Raw genomic sequence first — 20677 nt, 5'->3', positions numbered from 1 at the left:
GCAGCATAGTAGAAAAAGCAGAGATGGATGGAAAAACAGGAACAAATTCTTGACTAATTTCAAGAAGTTATAAATAATTGATTTAATCCTGGAATTGAAGCAAAATTTATGCAGACAAGATGTAAGTTGTCATTAAGCATAGGATGTATACACATTACATTTAGAAAATACACAGCCTTTCAAAAGTATTATAAGGATTTTTTGGAGGAACAGATTAAGCGATGACATTTCACTGTTAATAAAATATATTTTATAAATCTATATAACCTAGAAATAGGGAGACATTTCTTGACAGTGAGAACAATAAACCAGTGGAAGTTATGGGTTCAGATGTTATGGGTACTGGAGGCTTTAAAAAAGATTGGATAGTCATTTGTCTGAAATAGTGTAGATTCTCCTGCTTGAGCAGGATGTTTCATTCAAACTGGTGAAAGAAGTCAAATGAGTTTTGATCTCTTGTAAAAATACAAAATGTTCATTTAAAAAAAATAGTAATAGAAAACAGAAGAGTATCTGCTCAACAGCCTTCAAAAACAGCTACAAAAGATAATTGTGAAATGGGCAAGTAAAGTTCTACATTACTGGTTGGCAAGCGTAATTCACAAGTATTTATAAAGATCAGAATGAGTAACAGCCATTTGTAGTATAGTTATCATTCATTAAAAAGGTAAAGATAAATAAGGATAGTACAGAACATCCTGAAGGAAAGAAGAATGAGAAGAGATGGAAAATAAGATTAGGACAATCAGTATAATTGGATGTGTCTCCAACCCAAAATCTCATTCCAAATGTCCATCAGTATTAAAAAGATATAATATTAAATAATATTAATATTATATTAATATTAAAGGATAGTAGTACATTGTTTGTGACATCAATTTGCTTTATAGGTAGTCCTCATCTTACAACCACAACTGAGCCCAAAATTTATGTTGCTCAGTGAGAAATTTGTTTTGCCCCATTTTACTTTGAATCATTATAGTTGTTAATTAATAACCCGGTTGTTAAATGAATCTGGTTTCCTCATTGACTTAGCTTCTCAGAAGGTTGCAAAAGGTGGTCACATGACCCAGTGACACTGAAATGGTTATAAATGTGAGTCAGTTGTCAAGCAACCAAATGTAAATCGCGTTACCATGGGGATGATGCAACAGTCATAAGTCTGAAAATGGTCATGTCACTTTTTCAGTGCTGTTGTAACTTTGAATGATCACTAAATGAACTGTTGTAAGTTGACAACTACCTGTATTGGGATTTGAAATCAAAACTCATAGAATGGACATGCACATCACACATGCTTAAAAAGCTACATCTTCTGTAGTCTTACATGAGATCCCAGGTCAATACACAATTGAGTTAAGTGGGCACCGACATGGAGTAACATGGTGTTCAGGAGCAGGAATGGATATGAGGTCATTATTTCCTTCACTCAAATATATATTTTCCTGGACTTGCACATGTCAGACTTATAGTAGCTATAAGAAAAGAAAGTTATTTTTCAGTAAGGATTTTTATAAAATTATTTTTAGCAAGAGTTATTAAGATGAAAGAGGAGGACATGGTACAAGCATGTCTATTACAAGCAAACTACCTTCAATTGACAAGCAAGATTTCTTAATGGAGATTTTATGAGTCTTTTTCTTACAACCTTACAGAAATTGGACAGGAGATGGCTTTCTTCATTGATAATAGCTCTGCATCTGGTTGTTATGTAACAATTAAAACCAACTGTTAATACTACTCACTATGCAAAGAAGGCGGCAATAGCTATGGCACACAATATCAACCATCCCATCTGGCACATTCAACCAAAAAAACTTTCAGCTCTTTTAAATTAGTAGCTTTATTGAATCTCCTACTTTGAATTCCCCCTGTAATGCCCTCTCCTTGTCTGCTTGCCTTTTCTGTGTCTCTCTAGCCTTTTGTAACACTCTGCGCACTACAGTGGTGGGTTCCAGAGCCCATTCCAACTGGTACAGTTGGAATGGGCCCTGTGGTGTCCACATGGATGTGCTCAGCATGCTCATGCATCTTAGCGCCTCTGCGAGCCTCCGTGAGCCTCTGCGATGCTCCAGCTGCTCAGTGGAGCATTGCACAGGCACTGTATGCGCTGTGTGCATGCGCAGAAGCCAGGAAGACTTAAAAGACCGGTAAAGAGCTCGTATGGGAGGGTGGGCACTCTGGAGCACTGTACCGGAACGGTATCCGGTACTCCGGGCAGGCTCCAGTATGCCCATACCGGGGCGTACTGCCTGCAACCCACCACTGGCGCACTACCCCCCACATTTCCTTTAAGGTTTCCAGCCATTCAGCCAATGAAACTGAGGATGGTTGTTTTTGAGGAATCTCTGGCATTGGTGTAAATGCCACTCCACCCCTGAATGTGGTAAATCCCATGCTACTGTCTAGTTATTATACACCATTTCCACAAAAGGCAGGAATTCGGTCCAAATGGTCTGTTAGTAATTCACATAACACTAAAGGTATTGCTCTAAAACTGAATTGTTTCTTTCATAGGCTCCATTGGTATTGGGATGATAGGTATAGATAAGACCCTGTGAAGCACCAACCAGCTTAAGGAATTCTCGCCAAAATTTTGCAGTGAACTGAGTGCCCCGGTGTGAGATGATATGGATTCCATACAGATGGTAGATATGTTGTATGAATAGCTTTGGCAGGGATCATACAGAGGGAATCTTTGGGCATGCCATGAAATGTGCCTGCTTGGAGAACAAGTCTTTAATAGTCCAAATTACTGTCTTTCCAGCGCTCTCTGGCAAGTCCACAATGAAGTCCATGGAAATTACCTCCCAGAGGTTCATTGGGTTGGCTACCATCTGCAATAACCTGGGGGGCTTACTGGGCATCCATTTCATTGAGGCACACACAGGACAGCTGGCCACGTATGCTTGTTTGTCCTGTTACATTTTTGGCCACCAGAATTGTCTCTTCACTAGGTGCAGGGTCTTCACAAAACCAAAAGGTCCCACTACACTATTGTCATGATTCCTCTATAAAATTCAGGTCTTATGCCTGGCTGGGACATATATTTTGGTGCCTTTCCATGCTAGCCCCTCCTTCACAGATAGATCGTCTTTGTGCTGCTTGAACCACTCATCACTTGCTAAGGCATCTTTTATGTGGTTAGAAAAAATGTTAAGACAGCATATAGATTTTAAGCCAAAACTATATTTATTAGGCATAATACCAGAAAAATATGATAAAGGGAACGTATATTTGATATTAAATGTTTTAACAGGAGCAAGAATTATATTTGCACAACATTGGAAAAGCAAGGAAACACCTACATAAGAAGATATAATTAAAAAATATTGGACTGTGCAGAAATGGACAGATTAACACTGAAGATGAAAGAAAAAGAAAACAGAATATTTTCGAACTTGGGACTTGTTTTATCAATGGTTGGACAACAGGCGCAGAAATTAGGAACTAATTAGCATAACTATGTAAACAAATTGACTCAGATAGTACACTGCTCATTTAGCACATATTGTATGTAAAGAGAAAACCAATTAAAAAATAAAATAAAATAATATAGCCAATATTGCCATTTAAAGGGCAAAGAGAAGCAGGAGACAAGGAACTCATGAGCATTGTTGCTTGTAGTTGAAAAGACATGGACTTGATCTGACTGTAAGGATCATCATCATCATATTCCACCTATCCCACCTCAGTTCTATTTTTAAATTTTTAAGATTGGTTTTGAGGTCTCTTTTTTAATTTTTATAAATTGTACAGGGGTTGTTTAATGTGATTTTTACTTATGTGTATGTTTGTTTGTATGTTTTAAATTTATTCCTGTACACCGCCCCGAGTCCCTCCAGGGAGAGGGGGCGGTCTAGAAATTTAATAAATTATTATTAAATTATTATTATGATCATATTGTACTATAAGTCAATCCTGATAATTGGCAGGAAAACGCGGGGCAGGTTTGCTTCTGATTTAGCAGGTCTTCTATAAAAAAAATGAAGGCTCTTCCTCTGGATTTCTAATGATTAACTTCTTCAGGCAACTCAAACCTGAATTAAACCAAGAAAGACCTTGAGAATGAAAAATGATTGAGAGTAGACATTAAATCGATAATGTTCTGTTAAGCAAATACATATGTATACAATTATGTAGTGCTGTCATCCATACTTCTTGTCTACCCAAGGCTATGAAACAACTATGAAAATATCATTTAGCAACTAAATGAAGTAATTCCTTTTTTGTAAGACTGATTTTTCATTTTCTTACTTTCTATTAATTTCAATTTGCTCATTCAATGTCCTTGTTCTGCCTCGGGTGTTTTGGGCTTGCTTGGGGCATGCAGTTAACTCCACATTTAGGAATCTCTTTCAGATCAAGTTTATTATCAGGCATTCTTAATAGCAAAACTTACAGTTCAATGTTAAGATACTTCTAACTTTCCATAATCTGTCCCATCACTTGGTGTAAAAAGATGATGATTTTACTCCCATGCTGAGTGGAGATATATACTACTATTCTGGTTTACAAAGGCATTCAGATTGACCGGCTATATACTTTACACATGGGCAAAATGTCCCAGTGGCCAATCAGAAAAATGGATGTGATCACATGTTATGGAACTACATTTCCCATAAGGCAGTCTCTGCCTGAGGTAGTTTCTTAAAGGAGACAGTTCTTAATTCCTACACTAGTTATATACTGCTGGGGCAGCACAGCCCTCACTGAGAAATATGCTACAGAACAATATTCCCCCAAGTCATCCAGAAAAAAAATCTGTGTTATAATCAGTGATATACTGAAAGGGAATGCCTTGCATATGGACTGCTATCATTTTTTTTCATTCATACAGAGTGAATGCACACAGCCTTCTCATTTGTTGTAAAAAGGCTACCAACTTTTTCTGTAGGCCTGTCAAAATGGGTGACCAGCGGGCCGGATGTGTCATGCACAGACCACTCCCATCCTGCCTCCACAAAGGCAAAAAATGTCACGATACATTGTTATACATCACATGATATGATCGAGTTTGACACCTGTGCTGTAGGAGAGGTCCACAAGTTTCCAACTAACTGAGTGTCTGAGGAGGATGTCTTAAAGTTCTATGCTCTAAAAAAGGTGTTTTCGTTAATATCCTGTTTCAAGGATATGTGTGGGCAATGGAGGATGCATTAATATGTTTTGGAGTAGTGACTTAATAACATGCTCCATGCCAGTAATATTGCGGCCAATTGAAGAAGGCTTTTAATGTGTTTTCACGAAAATAAGACCCTGCCTTATATTGTTTTTGCAACCTAAAAAGGCACCAGGCCTTATTTTAGTGGGGAGGGGGGATGTCATCTACTGACTCACCTCACTTGCACATGTCACCCCTGCCCTCCTTTTTTCTGTCAGAGGCCTTCAGGAACTTCTTCAGCCGGAAAGGTCAGCAAGACTTTCCTGAAGGCTTCTGCAGCCAATAACAGAGCTCCGGATTCATCTAGAGCTCTGTTGTTGGCTACAGAGGCCTTCAGGAAAGCCTTTCTGGCTGCTGAAGAAATGGGAAATCAAGGCAGGTGTCAGGGTGTGCGAGGCCTGGCTGCAACTGTCCAAAGGTAAGTAGTAGGGCAATCTCCACCCTAGCTTAATTTTTAGCCGTGCACCCTGGAGTGGGCGGGGTCTCAATTGGGGCTTATTTTGGGGTTGGGGCTTATATTGGACACATGTGGAAAAATCAAGCTAGGGTGTATTTTCAGAGTAGGTCGTATGTTTGGAGAAACAAGGTAATATGATGAATAATATTGGGTAGAATTTAAATTTAGTTCAGGGAACTACCAGTGAGTGCTCTTTGAAAGATGCATATAAAAGAGCAGTATAGTATACACTCATTCTGGATACATAGGGAGCATGTTGCTTGGGTCTCACGATTTAGGATTAACTATTTTCTTGCCAGTTCAAGATGGGGGCATAGTAGCTATGTGGATGTGGTTTTAAGGTTATACATCTGTACATCTTTGCTTTTGTATGCATGGCATTGTTTGTTCCATATATGAGTCCACTTAGATAATATAACTCAAATACTGTTGTAAACTTTCCCCACATTTATTAGTAAACAGTAATTAAATAGCTTAACTTCTGGTTCTCTTTGCAATGACAAGAATTCTAAAAAACAGAAAATGTCAACCAAAACATCTGGTATTGCAAATGGTTAACATTTTGCAGTTTAAGTTTTACATCTTAAATTGCTCTGGAATCACTGGGGTAAATATGCTTTACTTCTTCCATTGGAGAATCCATTACACAGGCAAATAATTATTGATATATACTTGCAAGTTATTTAGTGCTACAGCCCTTAAACCTATCATAACCTGCAAAATTAGTCAACATAGAAGAGTATTCATTAGTTTATCTCCCTATCAAAGTTTCAAGAACAGATGTGCTTTTAAATTTTTTATTCTGCAAAAATAAAATTGCAGGATGTGTTCATTTTCCAAATGAAGTAATTCATCACTTGCAGCTGCCTCAGAAGGAAAAAAAAACTTGTTTACCCCTTTTAACCTGAAGTGCTGTCATTTTTTGATGAAAATATTTGATTCTCTTGTGGCTACTGGTGAAACTCAATACTATCTACCAGTATTAAGGCAGGAAAGGAAGGAGGAAAACTCTTAATTCATAAAGGACACTAAGGTTCAAACATAGGATTAAAATAAAAAGCCAATATAAACAATATATTACAATATATTATATTGTAATATAAACATGAAATTGCCAAAAGAGAAAGCCTTAAGCTTCTTTCCTTGACATAATTTTATTCTGTCACCTTCACTACATTTTTAAATTGAGTATTTGCATTTTCCGCTTCATTTTAGACTAATTGGAATTCATTTGGGAAAGTCAGTGTGCTATTACATATTTTTATTGCCACTTTTTCCAGTTTGATGTTTTATAAAATGTATGACTTTTTAAAAGTATAACTCTTGGTGTGGAGTATATGAAAAGGATGGAATCACAAATGCATGAATTTACTAGAAAAACAAATGTTGATCACCGAAATGTACAACTATAACAAGCTGACTATGATCGTGTATTAGTGCAATAGACTTCTGTGACAGACCAGATGTCCCTATTCAGGAGTGGATAGAAGTGAAACTTAGAAGATGCAATACAGCAAAAAGACCTGGATGAACAATACTTTTATTTTTAGAATTGTATCATATGTTGCGATAGTCTTCAATTTACATAGTTTAAAAAGAAAATAATAAAAATAGTGGAATAGAACAAAACAGAATAGAACAGAATAATGAAGCTTGGGGTTTGGGGTTCAAGTTGATGGTCTTTGGCAAGAGTGGAATGGGGACAACTATCCTTACTTTCCTTGACTTCTCAGCAACCTTTGGTATAATCAAACATGGTATCCTTTGGCCAGATGGCTAATGGCCTTCATTAGTGGTAGTGAGTAGATGTTTTCCACACACACAGCATTAAGCTCCTGTAGTCTACACAGACATGCATCCTTTTTATCCTGGAATAGCACTGGGGCAGCTACTCTGGGTCAAGCCAGCTTTAGGTTTTTATATAAAAAAAGACATAGTTCCTCCAGTGTCCTTGGGGTCATAGAGTACTGTTAAATCTGGGCAACGAGAGACAGACTGCGGACACGAAGTGACTTAACAGCTCTTTATTAGTAGTAATAGTGATCCAGCTTGTTTGGTAGTCGGAGGGTCCCCCTTTTATAGGGATTGGGCACGCCCCTCGACCAATCAGAGGGATACCTGTTTCCCGCTGTAGGAGCGGACCAGAGGGAAGACTTATCCCGATATATGTTAATATCTAACACCCCTCCCCTCCTAGATGGGACGTTACGGTAGGTAACGTAGTCCTTTAGGTAGGTGGGTGTTTGTCTTGCTCGGGAGGAACGTCGTAGTTCGGGTTGGGTTGAAGTGGTTGCAGGACTGGGTGTGGGTTGGTTCGAAGTAGTTGCAGGATCGGGTGCTTTTTCTATTTCCCGTTCTGGAGGTCTTGTGTCTTCGCTGCTCGGGCGTTCAGGAGTTTGTTCGGCTGCGTTGCCTGGAGGTTGCTCAGCTGCGTGCGTGTTGTCTTGTTCCACGCTTGGCTCGCCGGTGTCGTTGTTTCCTGTGATGGAGTTTTCTTGTGGCTGACTCTCTGTAGACAGGAAGCTTTCGTCTTCATTTCGAAGGTTGGAGTGTGCTAGGCGACCCCGAAGTTGATTGATGTGCCTTTTCCAGTTCCGCCCATCTTCTAGCTCCAGCAAGTATGATCGTGGACCCGTGATGCCAATGACCTTTGCCGGCATCCACAATGTCCCCCCTGTGTAGTTGTGAGCGTATACTGAGTCCCCTACTCTGAAAGACCGGATCTTACTTGTGGAGTCTGGGGGAGCCGTGGCGGAGTAATTCGGGTGGAGCCGGTCCAGGTGAGACCGTAGGCGACGGCCCATGAGTAGTTCAGCGGGGCTCCTACCCGTCGTTGCGCTCGGGGTAATGTGTTGAATGAGGAGGTAATGGTCAATGCGTGTTTGCCAATCACCTGGACCCATCCTGGCGAGGGCCTCTTTTGCGAATCGCACCATTCTCTCCGCCTGTCCGTTTGATGCTGGGTGGAATGGCGCGATGAGGGCATGCCGGATTCCCAACCCTGCTAAAAATGTTTCAAAGTGCATGGCCGTGAATTGGGGCCCGTTATCGGATACGAGGAGATCTGGCAGGCCATGGGTGGCGAAGAGTCGCCGTAGAACCTTTATGACTGCCTCTGCCGTGGTTGAAGTCATTAGGACTACATCTAGCCATTTAGAATAAGCATCTACAACTATGAGGAAGGTCTGACCCTGGAATGGCCCTGCGAAATCGATGTGTATTCGCGACCAGGGTGCCTTGGGTTTCTCCCATTCCGTGGTGGGCGCTTCCGGGGGTGCGGGTCTCGACTCCTGGCATGGGTCGCAAGTGGCCACCCACTCCTCTATTTCTTTGTCCATGTTTGGCCACCACACGTAACTTCTTGCTAACGCCTTCATCCTCACAATCCCCGGATGACCCATATGTAAAGCATCTAATACATTTTTTCGTAGAGCATAAGGAATAACAACTCGATCCCCCCACAACAAACATCCCTGTAGTACTGAGAGTTCGTCCCGTTTTGACCAAAACATTTTGAATTCCGGGCCCACATTTCCCTTCGGCCACCCCCTCCAAACCCAAGTTTGCACTTGCTTTATTAAATTGTCTTTAGAAGAGAACCTTGCAACATCGTAGGAAGAAACCGGTCCCGAATCCAAACAGTCAATGAGCAATACCAGTACTTCTGGAGTGGGGTCTGGCAGAATGTCGGGTAATGGGCAACGGCTGAGTGCGTCTGCGTGTCCTAAAGTGGAGCCCGGTCGATGAATTAACTTGTAGGAGTACGCAGCCAGGAAAACAGTCCACCTGGTCATGCGTGGAGACAGGGAGACCGGAGTGGGGCGGTTTCCCGCCAAAAGTCCCAACAGCGGTTTGTGATCTGTAATCAGTTCAAAATCGCGGCCGTAGAGGTATTCATGGAAACGTTTTACACCAGCTACGGCAGCCAGCGCTTCTCTGTCCATTTGGCTGTAGTTCCTTTCGGCCGATGAAAGAGTTCTGGAGTAGAAAGCGATGGGTGCTTCTTTTCCGTCGGGCATCCTGTGGCTGAGGACTGCTCCAACTCCGAAAGGCGATGCGTCACAGGTCAAAACCAGCGGTAGGGTCTGACTGTATTGAACAAGCAGTGAGTCAGTGGTGAGCAGGCGCTTTACCCTGGTGAAAGCTGCAGCTTCGGATTGTCCCCATTTCCATGGTGCGTTCCTCTGGAGTAGACGGTGTAGTGGCTCAGCAACGGTCGCCTTCTGTCTCAGAAAAACGCTGTAGAAGTTAAGTAATCCGAGGAAAGCCTGCAACTCGGTCTGATTTCGTGGTGTGGGGGCGTCCTGGATCGCCTTAATTTTCTTTGAAGTGGGGTGTATTCCCTGACCATCAATTCTATAACCCAGGAATTCTACGCTAGGCACGTTAATTTGGCATTTTTCCTTTTTAAGGCGGAGACCCTTTTCTCTGATTCTGGCCAAAACAGATCTGACTCTTTTGTTTAGTTGCTCCTCGTTTGCAGCGGACACCAAGATGTCGTCAAAATATGGGACGACTCCCGGTATCCCTTGCAACAGTCGTTCCATGACGCTCTGGAACAATCCTGGGGCAATACTCACGCCGAATTGTAGCCGGTTGCATTTAAAAGCTCCCCTATGCGTCACTATAGTCTGGGCCTCCGCTGTGGCGCTATCAACTGGCAGTTGCTGGTAAGCTTGTGCCATGTCTAACTTAGCGAAAACTTTTCCCGGCCCCAACGAGTGCAATAAGTGCTGTACTACGGGCACAGGATATGCGCTCTGTTGTAGCGCGACATTAATTGTGCATTTATAGTCCGCGCAGACGCGGACTGATCCGTCTGGTTTGACTGGGGTCACGATAGGTGTTTCCCAGCGCGCGTGATCTACCGGCTCAAGGATCCCTTGTTCCACTAACTTATCTATCTCCTTATCTATTTTTGGGCGGAGTGCAAAAGGCACTCGTCTCGGTTTAAGTCGGATTGGCGCCACATTTGGGTCTAAATTAAATGATATTGGTTTGCCCACATACTTACCAAGACCGGGGCTGAACACATCCTCGAACTCCTTAAAAATCTTTTCAGCGCTGCTGTTTCTCACGGCGTTGATTCCGGTGACTTCTAATCCCAGGGCTTCAAACCAATCAAGCCCCAGAAGGTTCTGCAATGGCGCGCTGGCGATGGTCACGGGCAGCTGGGCTTCGATGTCCTTGAAACGGATGCGGAATGTGCCTTGGCCCACGATGGGGACTTGGTTCCCCTGGTAGTCTCGTAGCAGGACGTCTGGAGCACGCAGTTGGCTCTTTCTGAGGCTAGGGATAGCCTGTTTCATGGATGCCCATGAAATGATCGTCAGGGTTGATCCTGTGTCAACTTCTAGCTCGCAGGGTGAGCCCTCCAAGAGGACTGTGACTTTCAGCCTTTTGGGCCGCTTAGGGCGGACCTGATGTATCGTGGTGAGATACGTTCGCAACTCCTCTCTCTGGGTCAACTCTATCTCATCATCAACATCCTGAAAATACTCTTGTTGAGCGTCTTGATAGAACGCTCTTTCAGCTCTCTGTGTGTATTCTCTCTGGGGATACGCTCGCTCACTTCCTTGTGAGTAGTCTCTCTGGGAATACGCTCGTTCAGCTCTTTGGAAATTTTCTCTCTGGGTAAACACTTGTGGATTTCTCTCTGGGCGCCCTTTTTGATTTCGCCAAGCCCCTGGGTTGGGCTTCTGTTGGCGGTACATGGGTGGCTGCCGTGAGGCAGGGACTCCGCTCCGGCACACTCGTGCGATGTGCCCAAGTTTGTTGCAATGCGAACAAACAACGTTCCTGAACCTACAAGTAGACCTGGGGTGATTCCCTCCGCAGCTTGCGCAGGGCGGCAAACGGGATCCGGGTCTCCCCCCAGGCCTCACGTGACTGCTCTGCATTAGGTGACTGTCCTCGAACTCGGGATTCTCGTAGTCGGGGCTTGTGTCCTCGTAGTGAACTCTGGTTTGCCTCGGTGCTGGCTGGTTTACGCTGGCCCCTCGTTGTATGGTCACCGATGATTTCTCCGCTGATTCTGACGCTCTTGCTTCGTTTAACGCTGTCTGTAGGGTTAAACTCGGGTTTGCCAACAGCTTCTTTTGCAACGAAATGTCTCTTATCCCACAGATGAGCCGCTCTAAGATGTGTTCTTCCAGATCCCTGTATTCGCAGTGAGCTGCTGCTTTTCGTAGGGCTGCAACATATTGATTAACGGATTCTCCCGCCTTCTGAGTCCTCATGTTGAATTCCTTGCGGCAGACATGGCGGGAAGGTTTTGGCGCGTAATGGGTTTGCAGAGTCTGTTGCAACGTTGTCCACGATACTGCTTGTATTGGAGTAGGCGCGGTGAGGTCTCTGGCCGTATTGAAGACTTCTTTTCCGCAGTAGCCGAGGAAGATGTTTTTCTTCCTCGCATCGGTGATCCCCGTGTATTCGTTCGCTTCGAGGAAACACTCGAAACGAATCATGAAGGCTTCCCATTCGTCGTTTTCTGGGTCGAAAGGAGCGGGGGGAGCATGCATCGCCATCTTCTCTGTTTGAATTTGCCGCGCTGCGGTGATCTGAGATGGCTGTCGGAATTGCTGCCGAATTCCTGGGCTGGATCAAATCCGGAGATTCTGGAGGTAGCGTTCTTCGTCCTATCTGTCTCTCAATCCCACCTTCGTCGCCAATGTTAAATCTGGGCAACGAGAGACAGACTGCGGACACGAAGTGACTTAACAGCTCTTTATTAGTAGTAATAGTGATCCAGCTTGTTTGGTAGTCGGAGGGTCCCCCTTTTATAGGGATTGGGCACGCCCCTCGACCAATCAGAGGGATACCTGTTTCCCGCTGTAGGAGCGGACCAGAGGGAAGACTTATCCCGATATATGTTAATATCTAACAAGTACAATTTGGGTTTGGGTATTTTAGCTCCTGAAAAGATCTCTATGGAGCAGTTTGTTGGCTGGTGGGGTTGAAGTTTATCTGAACTCTTCTCATTAAACACATCCCGTAAGTCTCGGTACTCCATTCGAATTTAGGGATCAACCTTTTTCCTCTCTTGCATGCTAGCCCCACCTCCTGCCTTGGCTTTGGGATTGCTAAATTCTTTCCTACTTTAATTTTAGCCTCAGCCCACTGGATTTTTAGCAGCCCCCTCCTCCAGTTCACATAGGGGTTCCATTTCTGTAGCCGCTCTAGTTCCAGCACCAAATATCTCTTCATGCCTGGGGCCACAATAAAACTCCGTCGCTGTGTGCGCCACTATTCATATTTCTATCTGCTTGGTGATGAATGTTGCTGGGATCCCCCTCCCACTATGGAGCCAACTAGCTGGCAGAATGCCACCAGAATTTTAAGCAGTCTAAGTCTCACCAATAACTCCTCCACCAGGGCAGGATTGATAAACCCCTGGTGCACCTTGAGTCTAAGAGGGCCATGAGACTGGCTTTATGCCCCAAGGATTGGACTATCAGTTCAGTGGGAACTGTCACTGGAGTGATCAGGCCACTTATCAGAGAGTTGTCTCCGCAGTCAATATTGTTCACCTCTGGGCTCCTTACGGGTTGGTCAGAGTTGGCCATCTCTGCCAATAATCTCAAGGCTCCAATGGTTGACCATCACAGTGAAGGTGGTTGATAGATTAACAACATATCCCACATCCACTGCATTCTACTCCTGCCCTCCCCATCTTTAATTGGACTTTAGTGTTTGGCTTTTTCTATTAATTTATTTATGTTTTTAGTGTTTGCTATCTTTTATTATTGTAAATCATCCAGAATTTCTGTCAACTGTCCCATTTGGCACACCCAAAAGAAGAAACTTCTGGCAAGTAGGAACTACCAAGAATAAAACTTTATTGAAAGATCAATTTAGGTACAGCAGAAACAAAATCAGCTCTGAGGTTTTCTCATGAAAACCCAAATGGGTAAAGTCTGTTTTTCAACCCTGGGCCGCTCACAGTTTATTGTCCATCAATTACACTTAATACTTTTGTTTTGGTAAAACAATCTGCTCCTGCTAGTAGCTCTGAAAACTTGGCCGTGGCAATTATCTCCTCTCCAATGGCAGATGGCTCTCATGCAATCCTTATCCTCCCCCCACCCTAAGAATTTACCAACCTCTTCCCACTTCTGTCTCACAAACTGCGAGCTGAAGGTTGATGCAGGAAAAAAGAAAGAAAGCGAGTCAGCTTTGACAGTTACCCTGTGGTAAGATGAGCAACCAATTTTATAAACAAACAAACAAACAAAATGTGTACTGTATTTTTTGAAGTATAAGATGCACCTTAGTTTTTGGGGAGGAAAATAAGAAAAAAAAATTCTGCCTCTGCCTACCAGCATCCATTGGTATTTATCTAGCTAGCGTCCTTAGAAAACAGCCTGGTCAGCTTCAGCACAATAGTTCGCTGGTTGTGAGCGCACTCTCGTTGGGGCTGATATGCAGGTCCAAAAAGACAGGTGATCGTCGCAGGGAGCTCCAGTGAGTAAAGCAGGCAAAGCATGGAACCGGTCAGACAAGGCAGCAGCTGTTCCAGGTTGCCATTTTGCCCTCTGCACCTCATGTTTTCAGCCCCTCCAAAGGCTCCGCTTGAGACTTGTTCAAGGCTGCGGGGATCGCCAAAGCACATCACCACTGATCGGCACCCCAAAACATGATGCGCAGAGGCCAAAAATGGGGCATGACAAGCCCTAACATGCAAGGCACAGAGGCAAAAAAACATGATGCATGGAGGCAGCAATCAGTGGCAATGTGCTCTAGTGATCCACACAGCCTTGAATGAGTCTCAAATGAAGCGTTCAAGGGCTGAAAATGTGAGTCACAGTACCAGGAACATGCGATGCATGAGAACTGGCCACATCGAATGCCCAAAAGATGCCCAGTGACCTGTGCAGGAAAAGGGCGTGCATGCCTGCCACAGGGGAGAAGCCCTGCCAAAGCCAAGGACTATTTTTCTGATGTGGGGAGGAAGGTTGCTGAGCGGCCGATTGTCTTGTGTTGCAGCCAGCATCTGCACTGTGAGTCCCAGTCCAGCCAAAGTGGAGAAAACCAACTGTGAAGCCAAAAGAGAAAATGTGGGTAGCTCAACAGGTTGTGGAGATCTCTCCCCAATCCAATGAAGGGAGGGAACTATGACCCATGTCAAGCCTAGTTTGGTCTTCTATGAGAGAGATAGCGAAGGGTATCCCAATGATAAGTGGCCCCAGTATCCACATGATAACCTGGGTGGAGATTTTGGTGTCCTCCTTGGGAGTAAGAGGGGACCCCATGGCCTTATTGGACTCTGGGTGCACTCAATGCCAAATTAGCCACATAGAGGCTATTCATTTTATTGTGGTTCTCAGAATGACTGAAACCATGGTCCTAGGACTAGCTTGGTTGAAGAAATGAAATCTGTCAGTAGATTGGGACAGCAACAAGTGATGAATGAGGAAGAAAGCAGCTCGCCAGCAGGAGCCAGCGAAAGTGTTGAATGCCAGCCATGAGCCTGTGGTGAGGAAAGTGAAAGTGGAGACAGCAAATACAGTAAAGGGAAGCAAGGAGTTAGAGCCACTCGTTCCGAATAAATACCACAACCTAGCTGCCAGCGAAGTCAAGGAAGGCTGCCCCTGTGCTTTTCAAGGAAAAGAAAGATGGTCTCTTAGACTGTGCAATATGTATTTCCTTCACCTCATGAGGGACATGCTGGGTTACCTGTCCAAAGGAAAGATTTTCACTATCCTGGACATGAGGGAAGCATATTAAGGAGTGAGGATTAAGGAGAGGGATGCATGGAAAACCTCATTTACATAACTACCCTGTAGGTTGCTACCAATTTTAGGTGATGTTATTTGGGCTGCAAAGAGTGCTAACAGTATTCATGCAGTTGATAAACAAGGTCCTTCAGGAGCACCTCTTCAGAGGGGTGCTGGTGAAACTAAATGACATTCTAATTTATACCCAGACCATGGAAGAGCATGTAAGGCTAGTGAGGGTAATACTTGAGAAGTTGCAAAAGGCCCAGTTGAATGTGAAGCTTTCTAAATGTGACTTTCATAAGGCCAACCTAGACTACCTGAGGTATTGCATCTCTAAGGATGGGGTGGAAATGGACCCAGGAAAGGTGAAGGCGATTCTGGAGCGGGATATGACTCTGGCTCTATCTTTGTGTCCGACACAGAGCATCCATCAGAGCCTTCCCCAGACTCCAGCACTGGCCCAGGTTCCTCCCCAACCTTCTTATTATCCAAGTCTGCTGCCAAAACAAGGGGGGGACACAAGAATTTCTTAAAATATGCCCTCTCTCTTATACCCCAGTACAGAAGAACCCAAGAGGAAGTAACTCCAATCCATCCTGGCAGCTCCCAGTGCTAATGCTTACAAGACAGCAGAGGATGGTCTCTCTGTAGCCAGCTGGAAACTCATTGATGCCGCTGCTAAAATATGTCCTGAGGGGGGAACCAATGGTTCTAAAGACATAAGGATGTCTTGATATTAAAGGAGGGCTTGCCGTGGAAGAAGAGTAAATTGTACATCCCAGCCAGCCAGAAAACCTTGGTCCGGCTGAGGAGCTATGATGCGAAAACCACAGGGCATTCTGGGTTTGTGAAAACCATTTATTTGATGAAGAGAGTTTTGGTGGCTGAAAATGAAAAAGGACAAAAGGAAATGTGGCCAATTGCCCCTTGTATACCTCCATGAAGTGCCTACCTGGGAAGCATCCAGGCTTGCTACAGATGGTAGCCAACCCAGCTAAACCATGGGAAGAGATATCCACGAACGTTGTCTGAAATAATAATAATAATAATATTTATTTCTTAGCCGCACCCTCTCCCGAAGGACTCGGGGCGGCGTACAATAAAAACATAAAAATACAAGTATGGACAAACATACGTATAATATAGAGATATACAAAGACGTATACAAAGACGTATACAAAGAGGAGGTGGACAAATGGATGGAAACAATTAAAATCACAATATTAAAATCCCCTAAATAAATTAGATAAAATTACAAAAATAAAAAAAACCCGTCAGGAGCGATATGTTCAGACTATAGTTGAGCCAGGCCAGCTACTTGAAATAGGTGGGTCTTGAGCTTTACACGGAAGGAGCGGAGGTCAGAGGTAGTCCTAATATCCGGAGGGAGGTCATTCCACAGGGCTGGGCCTGCCACAGAGAAGGCTCTACTCCTAGGCGCCGCCCCTCGGCACTGTCTGGTGGACGGCACCTGGAGGAGTCCCTCTCTGTGCGAGCGAATTGGTCGCAGGGATCTATGGGGCAGGATACGATCCCGTAAGTAACTAGGTCCTGAGCCATGGAGCGCTTTAAAGATCGTTATCAAAACCTTGAAACGCACCCGATAGACCACAGGAAGCCAGTGCAGCTCGCGCAGGAAAGGTGTCACATGGGAGTACCTGGAACTCCCCATAATTACCCGCGTGGCCGCATTCTGGACCAACTGTAGCCTCCGGGTGCATTTCAAGGGAAGCCCCATGTAGAGAGCGTTACAGTAGTCCAGGCGAGACGTCACCAGCGCATGAGCGACTGTGCGTAAGGCGTCCCGGTCCAGTAGGGGGCGCAATTGGCGCACCAGGCGAACCTGGTGGAACGCCCCCCTTGCCACGGCTGTCACATGGTCATCCATGGACAGCCGGGCATCCAGGAGGACGCCCAAATTGCGCGCCCGCTCCACGGGGGCAAGATGAACGCCCCCGATGGCCAAAGATGGCATTAATTGGCTGAACTGGGGAGCCGGTACCCACAGCCACTCCGTCTTGGAGGGGTTGAGCTTGAGTCGGTTGTCATCCATCCAGACCCGTACGGCTTCCACACACTGGGACATCACTTCGACGGCCTCGTTGGGGTGGTTGGGGGTGGAAATGTACAGCTGAGTATCATCAGCGTACAGATGATATCCCATCCCAAAACCACGGATGATCTCACCCAACGGCTTCATATATGTGTTGAACAGGAGTGGCGAGAGGACCGACCCCTGTGGCACCCCACACGTAAGGGGGCTTAGGGTCGACCTCTGCTCTCCTGCCAACACACGTTGCATCCGACCGGAAAGGTAGGAGTCGAACCACCGCAAAACGGTGCCCCGGATCCCCAACCCCTCCAGTCGGCGCAACAGGATACCATGGTCGATGGTATCAAAAGCCGCCGAGAGGTCTAATAGGACCAGGATAGAGGAACAACCCCTATCTCTGGCCCTCCAGAGATCATCTACCAACGCGACCAAGGCCGTCTCCGTGCTGTGCCCGGGACGGAAGCCGGACTGGCACGGATCTAGATAATCATCTTCCTCCAGATGTCGTGGAAACTGATAAGCCACCACACTCTCTACAACCTTCGCCAAGAAGGGAAGGTTGGAGACAGGACGATAATTGGCCAGCTCCATAGGGTCCAGGGAAGGCTTCTTGAGCAAGGGTCTCACCACCGCCTCTTTCAAAGAGGCCGGGAGAGACCCCTCCCTCAACGAAGCGTTCACTAGGCCTAGGAGCCAGTCACGTGTAACCTCCCAGGATGCCAGTACAAGCCAGGAGGGGCACGGGTCCAATAAACATGTGGTGGTTCGCAGTCGTCCACGCATTCTGTCCAAATCCTCGATGGCAACCAAGTCAAACTCCTCCCAGATCGGTGTCTCAAGACTCGCCACGGACGTCTCCATAGGACCACTGACAGGGACCCAATCCTTCCGGATTTGAGCGATTTTATCCTGCAGGTATTTCTCAAACTCCTCTGCCCTACCCTGTAAAGGGGCCTCCCGCGGCCTCTGAAACAAGAGGGAGCGGGACACCCGAAACAGGGCGGCAGGGCGGTTCTCTGCGGATGCAATGAGAGCGGCACAATATTGACGTTTGGCCGCTCTCAATGCCACAAGGTACGTCCTTAAATGGGCTCGTACCTGTGTTCGGTCAAATTCGGAACGGGAGGATCTCCAATGACTCTCTAGGCATCTCTTGCGGTGCTTCATCACCCTTAGCTCCTCGGTAAACCAAGGGGCCAGGGTGGATCGTTGCTGCCAGAGAGGCCGCAAAGGCGCCACCCGGTTCAAGGCCCCGGTAGTCGCATTATTCCATGCGACCACCAGGTCCTCTACCCGGGGGCGGGTCAGGGTTGCAGGAGGTGGCCCAAGCTCCGTCTGGAACCTATCTGGTTCCATCAGGCGCCTGGGGCGGAACCATCTATTGTTTTCTGGTTCCGCCTCCCCGCAGCGGGGGGTAGCACCAGGGAAGTCGAGTCGGAGGAGTGTGTGATCTGACCATGACAGGGGAGTGATGGTTAAGTCCCCTCCTCCCAGATCACTCAACCACTGGCCAGAGACAAAAACAAGGTCCAGGGTGTGTCCTCCCTCGTGTGTCGGGCCCTGAATCAATTGAGTCAGGTCCATGGCTGTCATGGAAGCCATGAACTCCCAAACCCCCTCGGATGCTTCTCCCACCGATGGCAGGTTAAAATCCCCCATCACTAAGAGTTTGGGGGTCTCAACCGCCACCGATGCGATCAGCTCGAGGAGTTCAGGCAGGGTCGCTGATGTATAGCGAGGAGCTAGGTATACTATCAGCAGGCCCAACTGTCTCCCAGGGCCCCATTTCACAACAAGGGATTCACACCCGGACGTCTGTGGCACAGTGGACTCCCTTGGCTCTAAATCCTCCCGGATAATCGCTGCTACCCCACCACCCCTTCCCTGCGCCCAGGGCTGGTGAAATGCTAGGTAGCCTGGTGGGCACATTTGTTCGGAAGTGTTCACAAGTGTTCGGAATACAGTAATCTGGACTGTCATGAAGCTGTTATTGAAGCAAGCATACTTTGTGGTGTGTCTGAAGATTTCTTGGGTGTGTCTGAAGATTTCTTGGTCTGGCCAAGATGCTTGTGCAACACATCTACAGCAATAGTGAAATCTAAATTATTTTGCCACCAGTTCTATGGGCGTGGCTTGGTGAGGGGGGTCATGTGACCTGGTGGGCATGGCCAACCTTTTCCCAATTTTTAAAGCATTTTTTTCCTGCCAGTTCGGGCAATAGGCAAGAAAAAATGCTTTAAAAAGTGAAAAAAGCTTCTGACAATCACACAGCTCAGCTGTGAGCCGTGCGATCAACGGAAGCTTTTTTTTTCACTTTTAAAAGCATTTTTTTCCTGCCTATTCACCTTAACTGGTAGGGAAAAAGTGGGGGAAAAAGAGCTTCCAATGATTGTGCGGATCAGCTGTGAGCCGCATGATTGTCGGAAGCTTTTGTTCCTGCTTTTTGAAGCATTTTTTTCCTGATGGTTTGGGTGAATAGGCAGGAACAAAATGCTTTAAAAAGTGGAAAAAAAGTTTCCAATGATTGCGTGGCTCACAGCTGAGCCGCACGATCCTCAGAAGTTTTTTTTTTGCTACTGGTTCACAGAACCAACAGCAATCATCCCTACTCGTTCGGCCAAACCGGGCCGAACTGGGAGGATTTCACACCTGATCTACAGACTACACAGGATCCCGAAACACATAATCTAGGACAGAGGAGTGCAGTTCACCCCAAACCACCCAAACGATGCCCTCGACGTGATGTCCCGATGCCTGGAGGCTGTGCGGATCTGGATGGGGAGGAACAGGCTCAAGCTCAATCCCTCCAAGACTGAGTGGCTGTGGTTTCCATCATCACGATTTGTACATCTTGTCCCATCTTTGACGATAGGGGGAGAAATTTTAGCCCCCTCAGAGAAGGCTCGCAATCTGGGAGTCCTCCTGGATACGCGGCTTAGTTTCGAAGAACACCTGACGGCCGTGACCAGGGGGGCCTTTTACCAGGTTCGCCTGGTACATCAGTTGTGCCCCTTCCTGGATCGGGATGCTCTGTGCACAGTCACTCATGCCCTCGTCCTTTCTCGCCTGGACTACTGCAATGCTCTCTACATGGGGCTGCCCTTGAAGAGCACCCAGAGGCTTCAGCTGGTCCAGAATGCGGCCGCGTGGGTTGTCATGGGGGTACCTAGGTGCTCCCATGTTACACCCCTTTTAGGCGGCCTGCACTGGTTGCCGGTTGTTTTCCGGGTGCGATTCAAGGTATTAATTATGACCTTTAAAATGCTCCATGGCTTAGGCCCAGG

This window comes from Natrix helvetica, assembly GCF_964273705.1.
Source record: "Natrix helvetica genome assembly, chromosome: 3".
NCBI lineage: Eukaryota > Metazoa > Chordata > Lepidosauria > Squamata > Natricidae > Natrix > Natrix helvetica.
This window is presented reverse-complemented; position numbering follows the sequence as displayed.